Source organism: Elephantulus edwardii, unplaced genomic scaffold (assembly GCF_000299155.1).
Source record: "Elephantulus edwardii isolate Elephantulus edwardi_28Jun2011 unplaced genomic scaffold, EleEdw1.0 scaffold00341, whole genome shotgun sequence".
Classification (NCBI taxonomy): domain Eukaryota; kingdom Metazoa; phylum Chordata; class Mammalia; order Macroscelidea; family Macroscelididae; genus Elephantulus; species Elephantulus edwardii.
The window spans coordinates 1,558,448-1,570,015 of NW_006400091.1; the positions used below are offsets into that span (position 1 = coordinate 1,558,448).

An 11,568-nucleotide genomic window follows, 5' to 3' on the forward strand; every position below is an offset into this window, starting at 1 on the left:
AACAACAACAACAACAACAACAACAATTTCTTATAGATAGTGCTAGATATAGAGGGCTGTCCCAAAGTGCTTCTGTAAGTCCAATTGTAAGATACTAAGTGTCAACCATGTGATCCCCAGGGCCACCACCAATTCCAAGGCAAAGGAAAAGTTCCTGTAGTTGTTATTGTTGTGTGTTGTCGGAGAATGACTGATAGTGATCCTATGAACAATAGATCTAAACTCTGTCCTTCCCTGTGCTATCCTTATCTTCCCTGACACACTTGAGCCCATTGCTGTAATCACTGTGTCAATTCATCTTGTTAAAGATCTCCCTCTCTTTCATGGACCCTCCACTTTTCCAAGCATTTTGTCCCTTTCCAAGGGAAAGCTTCTCTTAGAAACATGTCCAAGGTATGAGAGACAAAGCTTTGTCATCTTTGCCTCTAAGGAGCACTCTGGGTGCCGCTCTAGGTGCACTTTCTCCAAGACATATTTGTTTGGACTTTTGGCAGTTTGTGAGATAGTCAACGCTTTTCTCCAACACAACTCAAAAATATTAATTCTTCTTCTGCCATTCTTATTGTTACCTGACTCTCAGATGCATATAAAGTGATGGAAAAGATCATGGCTTGGATCAGGTGCAACCTATTCTTTAAACTAACATGATTTCTCCTTGGTACTTTGGAGAGGTCTTTGACAGCAGACTTTCTCAATTTCTTGACTGCTGGTGCCAAGGGTCTTGACTGTGAATCCAAGTAAGATAGAATAATTGACAATTTCAAACCTTTACCCATCTATTTTGATGTTGCCTATTGGTCCAGTTGTGGGGATTTTTGTTTTCTTAATGTTGAGGGGTAACCTATGTTGAAGGATGATCTTCTGCAGCAAATATTTCAAGTCCTTTTCACTTTCTGCAAAGTTGCATCATCTACATATCATGAGTGGTTGATGAGTCTTCTTCTGATCATTATGTCGCATTCTTCTTCGTAAACACAAGATTCCCAAATGACTTGCTCAGCATACAGTTTGAATAGGCATGGAGAGAGGATGCAATCCTGACAGCCAGTGGGATTGACTGGAGGACTGGAACCACACAGGCACCTCTTTGGCCTCAGCCTGTGATATTATTGGAATTTTGATGTTTTATGGCAAGGCTGCAAGCTTCCGTGGATAACCACCCCACGTTGTAGCTATAACCTGCACTAGCTGCACAGAGACTGCAGAAAACAATCCCAGACCATCCCATATTGCATATCGCTGGCAGGGAGAGGAATTTACTTGCTCCTGCACCATCTGGAGAGTCTGTTGTCAGATGTGTTCCCAGGTAGCAAGATGTACAGAACAATCTACTTGGGGAGTAGGGATAAAAGTGAAAGCTAATTATATGGGATCCCACCATTTCTGTAGGCACACTCAGGTACTTTAATTGGTGGGTGTGGTCTTCCATGGAAGTCCTACAGAACAATATGTAAAGAACTCTCTATGCACCCCACAGTCTGATCATTTCTCACACCAGCAAATATAGCAGCCCAACTAGTGAAAACATTCCCCTCCACGCTATGGGTGAAAGGCAAGGCAGTTTTAGGCACCAGAAAATAAATACAAGTCATGTTCATCAGTCCAAATGCAAACAGTAGTATCTGATGAGCTAAGGGAACTTTATAGGTCATATACTTAAGATCAGTGACTCTTGAGGTATGGTATTCTTACTGAGGTTATAAATAAGGAACAACTTGGGAGGTGTTGACAAAAGCCTTGGGTTAGTTTGCAAACCCTTCTCTTGCCCTAATCCTCAAGGAGCCAAAAAAAGTGAAGTCACTGGGTGCTAATTTGCTGGCTCCACAGGAGGTCAAACTGTCTTTCTCAGTGGAAGATCCTGTGGCAAGGACAGAGTATTATTAGATTGTCCAAGCTGGGGAAGTATCTTGACCTCCACTGCAATAACCTGTATCCTCATTGTTTTCTGAGGCCCCTGCATTAATAGCAGGAAACCACTTAGATGAATTTGCTGACAATACTCACGGAACATTGGAAGACATTGCTAGTCCATTGTTTCAAGTAGTGGGCTCCATGTGTCAAGATTTGCTTTAGTACTCCATTCATGTGTTCAATGAGATGAGCTGCTGTTGAGCTGTAGGGAAGATGAAAATTCCAGAAAATCCCCACTCAGTCAGTCCACACTCCATGTATCTGATAAAATGAGTTCCTTGGTTACTATCAACATCTGTGAACGTGTCATATGCAGCATATAAGACCTGAAGATCCCTGATTGTTGACCTCTAAGTGACATGTTTTTAGGGATATGTTTGCAAGAGTACAATAGTTGTGTCTGCACAGCTAAGGGCATAAGTGCAGTTATCAGATATAGGGAGAGGCCCTATATAGTCAGTTTGCCACCTTTGTACCAGGGCTCTGCCCTTGCTGGATGCCCCATAGAATGAGAAACAAAGGTGCAGTGCTCCAGATAGCCACAAGGGCTTTGCTGATAGTCCTCAATAGTTTGTTTCATAGCTAGCTGTTTGTTGTTAGGCGCTGTCGAGTTGAATATGACTCAGCAACTCTTTGAATAACTCTTCTGAGCACTGGCCTATCCTGTGCCATCCTCCAATCTCTGACACACTCAAGCTCATTGCTGTAGCCACCACGTCAATTCAACTGGTTGAAAGTCTTCCTCTCTTTTGTCTCCCCTCCATCTTCCCAAGCATAATATCCCTCTCCAAGTAATAACCTCTCCTAGCAACATGCCCAAGGTATGTGAAACAAAGTTTCATTATCTTTGTCTCCAAGGAACTCTCTGGTTGCACTTTCTCCAAAACATATATGCTTGTTCTTTTGATAGCCCATGGATCTTCAGCACTCTTCTCCAATGCCACAATTCAAAGGTATCAATTCTTCTTCTGCATCCTTATTCATTATACAGTTCTTAGAGTGACTGACCAAGACCATGCATGGCTTGAATTAGGTGCACCTTAGTCTTCAAGCTGACATAATTGCTCCTCATTATTTTGAAGACGTCTAAGACTACAGACTTTTCCAGTGTAATATGTCTCCTGATTGATACCAAATATATTGACTGTGGGTCCAGAGAGTCATCAACAGTCTCTGCTCATCGTGAAGTTGCCTATGGATCAGTCCAGTGGTGAAGATTTTTCTTTTCTTGATATTGAAATGCAGCCCATATTGGAGGATGCAGTGTTTAACCTTATGCAACAAGTGTTTCAAGTCCTCTTTATTTTCAGCTAGGAAAGTTGTGTTATCTGAATAACCAAGGTTATTGATGAATCTTCCTCCAGTTCTGATGCCATATTTTTTTTCATAGAGTCCAGCTTCGCAAATAATTTGCTCAGTATACAGATGAAATAGATATGGAGGAAGGATACAACCCTGATACACACCATTTCTGATTTTAAATCTTGCAGTGTTGCCTTGATGTGTTCACACAACAGCCTCTTGGTGTAGGCATAGATATTTTCACAGCACAATCAATTGTTCTGGAATTACCATTCTTCTCACTGTTAGCTATAATTTGTTATGATTCACATGGCTGGAAGAAGGCCCAGTTTCTTGGCTATGGGCCATAAGAAGATTGTGCTAAGGATAAGGGAAAGCAGGTAACTAATTTATACTCTTATATAAACAACCCCCAACATGTAATGTTTTAGTAGGGACAATTCCCTGGTTCTAACATTAGTGTATCAGGAGTAATCCTAGGACCCAGGAATTTTCAGGCTTAAATGTTAGAGAACCAGAATTTTTCCCAGGCCTGGTTCATTAGCTAAGCAGGAAATATATAGAGTGCATCCTGAAAGTGAATGGAGCAAGGATGAAGAAAAAACATGCAATACAGGCAGATGAATGGTTGTTGTTGTTATGTGCCATCAAGTCATTTGTGACTCATAGAGACCTATGTACAAGAGCTCTAAACGCTGTTGATCCTGTGCCAACCTAGCCATCTCAAATGCACTTATTCCCACCGCTCCAGTCACAGAATTGATCCATCCCATTGAAGGTCTTCCTCTCCTTCACCGCCCCTCCACTCTGCCAAACATGATGTCCCTCTCCAAGGACCAGTCCCTCCTTGCAACATGCCCAAAGTATGTCAGAAAAAACTTCAGAATCCTTGACTCCAAGGAGCATTCCAGTTTTACCTTCTCCAGGACAAACCTGTTTGTTCTCCTAGCAGTCCATGGTATATTCAACACTCTTCTCCAGCACCATAGCTCAAAGGTATCAATTCTATATCAACCCTATTCACTGTCCAACTATCTGATGCATAGCATGTAACTGCAAAGACTATAGCCCGGATCAGGCGCACCTTAGTCTCCAGCCTGACATCATTGCTCTTCAGTACTCTTGAGAGGTCCCTCAAAGCTGACTTTCCCAGTGCAATTCTTCTCTTGATTTCCTGGCTGCTGCTACCAAGAGTGTTGACTGTGGAGCTAAGTAAGCTAAAACTGTTGACTATGTCAATCTCTTCACTATCCATACTGATACTACTGCCAATTGGCCCAGTGGTGAGAATCTTTGTTTTCTTGATGTTGAGCTTCAATCCATATTGAAAACTGCAGTCTTTGACCTTCTGCAGCAAGTGCTTCAGGTCCTCCTCAGTTTCAGCAAGCAGGGTTGTGTCATCTGCATAACGCATGACTCTTCGACCAATCCTGATGCCACATTTCTCCTTGTACAACCCAGTGTCTCAGATGATCTGTTCTGCATACAGATTGAAAAGGTATGGAGACAGAATACATCACTGATGGACCCCTTTCTTAATTTTGAACCATGTAGTTTCTCCTTGCTCTGTTCTGACAACTGCCTCTTGGTCCAAGTATAGATTTTGCATTAGCACAATCAAATCAAATGTTCTGGGATTCCCATTCTTCTCAGAGTCAGCCACAGCTTGTTGTGATCCACACAGTCAAAAGTCTTTGAATAGGCAATGGAGCACAGATAGACATTCTTCTGGCATTCTTTGCTTTAGCTATACTATCCCTAGTACCATGTCCTCTTCTAAATCCAGCCTGCCCATCTGGCAATTTTCTGCTGACATATTGTTCCAAACATTTTTGGATAATTTTCAGCAGAATCTTGCTTGCACATGATATTAATGATATTGTTCAATAATTTCCGTACTCTGTTGGATCACCTTTCTTTGGAATGGGAACAAATACCGATCTTTTCCAGTCAGTTGGCCAGCTGGCTGTTCTCCAGATTTCTTGGCACAATTTAGTGAGCACATCCAGGGCAGTGTCTGTCTGTTGAAATATGTCAATTGGTATGCCATCAACTCCTGGAGCCTTGTTTTTTGCCAATTCCTTCAGAGCAATATGAACTTCCTCCTTCAACACCATAGACTCTTGCTCATATGTCATTTCATGAAATTCTTCTGTGTCAGCTAATTCCTTCTGATACAGTGACTCTGTGTATTCCTTCCATCTTCTCTTGATACTTCCTGGATCATTTAACAATCTACCAAAAATATCCTTAAGTATTGCCACCCGTGGCTTGAATTTGTTTTTCAGCTCCTGCAGCTTAAGAAATGCTGAGCAAGTTCGGCCCTTTTGATTTTCTGACTCCAGCTCTCTGCACATTTCATTATAGTATCTTGTTTTGTCATTCTGGGCTTCCTCCTGAAATTTTCTGTTTAGGTCTTTGATTTCTTGGTTTCTTCTTTAGCTTTGGCTTCTTGGTGCTCTAATGCAATATTCAGAGTCTCATCTGACATCCATCTTGGTCTTTTCTTCTTTTTCAGCCTTTGTAATGATCTTTTTCATTCTTCATGGACGATTTTCTTGATATCCTCCCAGAGCTCATTTGGCCTATGCTCATTGGTGCTCAAGGCCTCAAATCTGTTCCTGAGATGGTTTTGAAATTTGAGTGGGATAGACTTAAGATGAATGGTTATAGAGTAAAATTTATTTAGTAAGAAAAATACACACAGTAAATGTTATCAAATAAGAAAGAAAGAAACACCTTTAAGAGTAGAGGAGTGGGTCTGTCTTCAGCAAAGAGAAGGGAGAACAGACCCTTTGCTTTGTTTCCTAGTTTCATAGCCTTGATCCCTTCTTAACTCATCAGAGATGGGCTTCTGGCAGAACTTCATTGGTTCTTTCTGGGTGGGTCAGTTTTGGCATTTGCTGATTTATCTGCTGCTTGAACTCCATCTCCTATTTCTTTGTAGACCTTCATCACTATAGCCTTTGTTTACTCATACCCAAGAGGGTGAAGGAATTAGGAACAATCCAGTGAGGACCTGAAAAGGTGGGTTAATAATAAGCATGAATCAATGGTGATTAATTTTATGAAACACAATATATGAAATTTTGAGGATCCTTGCCTCCAATGCTGCACGCCATCTTAGTTGCCAAACAGGACAGGAAAGTTTGGGACAGAGAGCTGCAAAGAGGCAGACTGTCTCAGCTTTCTGCCAGAAGGAGACTCTGCTGCATTAAATTTCTTTAGATGGTGCCCCTGATTTTGTGCCACTCCAGAGACAAAGAAAGACATTAGATTTCAGGAGAGAAGGTGTCATCAGGTGAGAGAGTCTTCCTCAGAATCAACACTTTCAGATACGTAGGTAAAGAGGGAATAAGAATGTCCCTGAAGGTTGCTCTATTTGGGAATCCTTGCCTCTGTCCCTGTAGGGCCATCCTAGGTGCCAAAAAGGACAAGAGAGTTTGGGACAGAGACCTACTAGCAGAGGACAGGCTTTCTCAGCTGAAACATTGAGCTGGGAGAAAGAGAGTTCATTAAAATCCCTCTGGATAGAAACTTCTTGAGTGGAGCATCTGGTCTCACACTACTCAGCCATTCCATAAATGAAGGAAAACAATAGAGTTTGGGAGTGGGGACGATAAAAAGGTGAGATTCCTGCAGAGCAGACCAAAGAGAACATGAACGATTATAAGAAAAGAAAATTTGCCCAGAAAGGACTTTCAGTAGAATAAGTGGCTTACATGGCAGATTAAACATTTTAAGCTGGCAACTAATCAATAATATAAAGATTAGAACTACCTACAACTTACAGAGACACTATAGAAACAACCTAACACTTATTAAGAAAAACTTCATACAATGTCAAGAAAGCAGCAGGCAGCTTCAAACACTGTGAATAAGGAAATGAAAACTTCTCAAAAAAAAAAAGGCAGAGAATATTGCAGACCAAGTGACTACCCAAAAGTTAAGAAAGCAGAAGAAGACATATGTTCATATGGAGTCATTCAAACAGCTAGGGAAGAAAGTACAAATGATGGACATGGTGTAAGAATCCAGCAACACCCACTTACTGAGACAGTACACCTTTCCCCTCACAATGGGACCCCCCCTTTCCAGTGGGACTCCATCCTCATCTTGTATTGATACAAGATCAATTAAATTTGATCTTGTATTTTGCCACTGTACTGAATTTTCTACTAGGTCTAACAGATTCTTTGCTGAGTCTTAAGGGTTTTGTATGTAAACTATAATAATGTCTGCTTACAGCTATAGTTTTACCACCTCTTTGCCAATTTGAATGTCTCTTATTTTCTTCTCTTGCCTAATTGCCTTAGCTAGGTGATAGTGGGCATCTTTATCTTGTTCCTATTCACAAGGGGAATGCCTTTGGTCTCTCTTCTTTGAGAATGATGTTAACTCTTAATTTTGAGTATTTTCCACTATATTGAGGAAATTCCTTAAGGCAGGTCTCCTGTAGATGGCTTGTTTATAGGTCATGTTTTCTTTTCCATTCTGCTACCATTTTATTCTTGATTGGCCTTTTATTGAAAAATAATTTTATTATCCTTTTATTTTTTTTACTATTTAGTTTTTATTTGTAATTTGAGGGAAAAGTTGCAAATAAAATGTTTTCTTTTATTATAATAGTTTATCCCCCCATCAAATTGTGCAACCACATGATTAATACCTCCTCTTCTTGCTCCTTCTTACCCCTCTGCTTCTACCCCCCCGCCCCTTTAGATCCTCATGTTCATTCTACAACTATGGTTTTATGTAGTATTTGTCCTTGTGGGATTGTGTTAGTTCACTCAGAATAATGTTCTCCACTCCCTCTCTGCGTAGTATGCCATTGTGTGACTGTACCATAGTTTCTCAATCCATTCGATTTTGGTTGGACACCTGGGCTATTTCCTTGTATTTGCAATGGTGAATAATGCTATGAACATTGGTGTACAAGTCTCGATTTGTGCTTCAGTTTTCATTTTCTTGGAGTATATTCCAAGCAGTGGAATAGTTGGGCCATATGTAATTTTCTTTTTTTAAGAAATTAAAACATTTTAATTAAAACATTACGAGTGGATGATAAAGTGTAGAAACTGAAAATTTATAGACTATTTAAAATCTGGGATTGCTGACTGTTAAGAAACTACACAATGGATCAAGGCTGGTACGGTGAACAGCAGAAAGGGATTATGGATGACTCTGCATTGTTCTAGCTGCTCCCCATGCCACTAGTGTCAGAGGAAAGCCTGACATTGATTAGATACTGAGCCAGGCTAATGCTGACAGTAGAACCTGTGATGGTAACCTTCCTATCAGTAAATCCTTCCACTGTTATTGTTGTTAAGTGCCGTCGAGTCGCAGGCGACTCATAGCGACCCTATAAAGGAGAGTCCTCGACGCTTGGGTGCCTTTCATCCTCTCTCCAAGTTCATAGGGTTTCCGGAGGCAAGCTATTATGGAAGTGGATGCCACTCCTCCTTCCACGCTTGTTTAATCGAGGAGCTCCACCCCACTCTCAGTCCGCACTGGGTAGCCAACCATTAACACATTTGACACATCCGTGTCACAGTGTTCCGCCTCACAGCAACCACAAGTGACCGCGGGATGGCAACTTGTACACCAGGGCTATACGACCTAGAGGAATGTCTGAACAAAAACAATGAAAGACTGGCCGGAGGGCCCCAAACTAAAAGTCACCCACCTTTGTCTTAGTCACATCGTTTTCTCTTCACTGGGCCAGCTGATCTCTCTCTCTCTCTCTTTCTCTCTCTGTTGATGTTATTGTTGTTAAGTGCCGTCGAGTCCACTAGGCTCGTAATTTTTATCTGCGCTCCAGATATCTGACGGATCTCATTGATTTTGGTGCCTTAATGCCTGATTATGGAGCCAATAAAAGAATTTGAAATTGTGAGTTCATGAGAAGTTGTCTGAGCAGATACATTCAAACCTGCCCAATAACCTTTCACCTCTAGAGAGTTGGATTCAAGCCACTGAAGCCAGTGTTGCCATGTGTCATAGGAAAATGAGACTATTGCATTGCCCACTGATACACCTTGGTCAAATCTGTCTGTGGAATGGCATACTGTCCTTGAATGGTATAGGCCTCTAGAGGTGGTCCCTCCAGGTCAGGTTGAGGCCATATGGACGGGATGGTAAGGGGATAGCTCACACTGTCGCTGCCTGTGCTGTACCTGTCCTGACCACCTACAAAGATGACCAGAGAACTGGATGGCTTGCGCCCGTGCGGGATGGTCATGCCCTTGGGGAAGGGGGGACGACTGGGAGAGGCTCCAACATGACCATGCAGATCTGTTTGACACACTCAGTGATGGCTGTGGAATGCCAGCAATAGTTATGGCCTGCTCAGCTGAGTTGGGGAGCATATCCCTGCCACCTGGACCTGAGCCCCTGTATTCTCCTATTTCCTTGATCTTGCCACCACCTATTCCAATGAAAGAGCCACACTAACTAGCAGGAACCACCAGCCTCAGGATAACTGGCAGTCTACTGGCAGCTGTGCAATTGGCCATAGAGCTGCTGATATCCTCTTCCTGTCCGTCAATGATCATAACAAAGGCTTTAAAGATGGCATTAGTTGGTACAGCCAAAGTGAGAATTCTCTCAGGACAATTCCCTTCTGAAAGGTTGCTACATGCACCACTCTCTTTACCATCCTCTTAAGGGAATTCTCTTTTCTTTCACTGACAACTTCCTTTCCACGCATAAATAGCCAGGTGGTGAGAGTGACATTGAATCTTCCTTCAATCACACCAGTGTCCATGTCGAGCTGTACTCTGGGGAGCAGGACTTTGAGTGGTCAAGTCTTTGGTCACAGGTGGGGATTAAAGACAAAACTGCACACGCAAGGCTGGCTGAGAGGGGAAAAAGGGAGCTGTTGGGAAGGGGAAGGGCCAGGTGGTGGAACAATAGGGGTGAGGGAGGCCCTCCCACGGGCCAGCGGAAGACAAAGGGGGGATGGAGGGGGCAGGAAGAAAGAGACCTCCAGGCAGGTGGCACAGGTGTGGCTGCTCTGGCTGCTGCCTCTGCTGGTCTGGGGTGTCATTTCTATGTTCAGCTTTTTGAGGAAGTGCCAAACTGCCTTCCAGAATGGTTGTACAATTTTACAACCCACCAACAATGTATAAGAGTTCTTATCTCTTCTGTGGGGAGGGGCGAATATAAAGTTTCCTCTTTTTTATCTGCTCCCTTTGCCCTTCAAACTGCAGATTTTTTTTTTCTTAAGTGGGGATTTGTCCTTACTTGATTAAAGATTGAGTGGAATTCTAAAAAAAAAAAAAAAGAGTTCCTATCTCTCCACATTCTCTCCACTTATTACTTTCTGTCCTGTTAAACTTTGCCACTGCTCCTGGAGTGAGATGGTATCTCATTGTGGGTTTTTATTTGCATCTCTCTTATTGCCAGTGATTTGGAACATTTCTTCATGTGTCTGTTGGCCATTCAAATATCTTCCTCTGTGAAAATTCTTTCCATTTTTTTTTGCCCATTTTGTAATTGTGTTATCAGTCTTTCTTGTGGAGGTCCAGAAGTATTCTGTAAACTTTTGTTATGAGGCTCTTGTCTGAGATGGTATCACCAAATGTTTGTTTCTAATTGTTAGGGTATCTTTTACTGTGTTGGAAAAAGGTTTTGCTGTGCACAGGGGTTTACTCTTTAGACGGTCCCATTCATCAGTTTTATCCTCTTCAGACTGTGTATTTCTGGCTATATTTGACAGTGTCTTTATATCATAGACTAGGCTTTCTAAGCTTGATCCCAGTTTGTCTCTTATGAACTTTGTGGTTTTGGGCTTTACTCCTAGGTCTCTGATCCATTTTGAGGTGATTTTTTGTGTATAGTGTGAGATATGGATCCTGTTTTAGCTTTCTACAGGTGGCAGTCCAGTTTTGTCTGCACCATTTGTTGAAGAGGTTGTAATTTCCTCATTTGATAGGTTTTATTTCCTTGTGAAATATCAGTTGATGATTGAGAGCTAGTTCTATTTCTGGGTTCTCAGTTTTGTTTCATTGGTCTATATTCCTATCATTGTACCTGTACCAGGCTGTCATGGTTACTGCTGCTATGTAGTAGGTTTTGAGGTCAGGAAGTGCTATGCCTCCCACTAATTTTTGTTTCTCAGAAGGGCTTTGCTTATTTGAGCTCTCTTTCCTCTCCAAATAAAACTGACAATTTCCCTTTCAATCTCCTTGGAAAATGAACTTGATATCTGGATTGGAATTGTGTTGAGCAGGTAGATTGCTATTGGTAGGATTGTAAAATAAAAAGGTTTTTCATACTTTTTCATCTGTTCATCTTACCTGTTTGTCTATATATCTGTGGTTGATTATATTTCTTGTATACTTCTTTGTTTAC

At 41.8% G+C, this 11,568-nt stretch overlaps 1 pseudogene; it reads right to left on the bottom strand.

Annotated features, from left to right (window-relative positions):
- Nucleotides 1–8,407: 8,407 nt before the first annotated feature.
- Nucleotides 8,408–10,009, bottom strand: LOC102874708 (annotated as a pseudogene).
- Nucleotides 10,010–11,568: the final 1,559 nt, after the last annotated feature.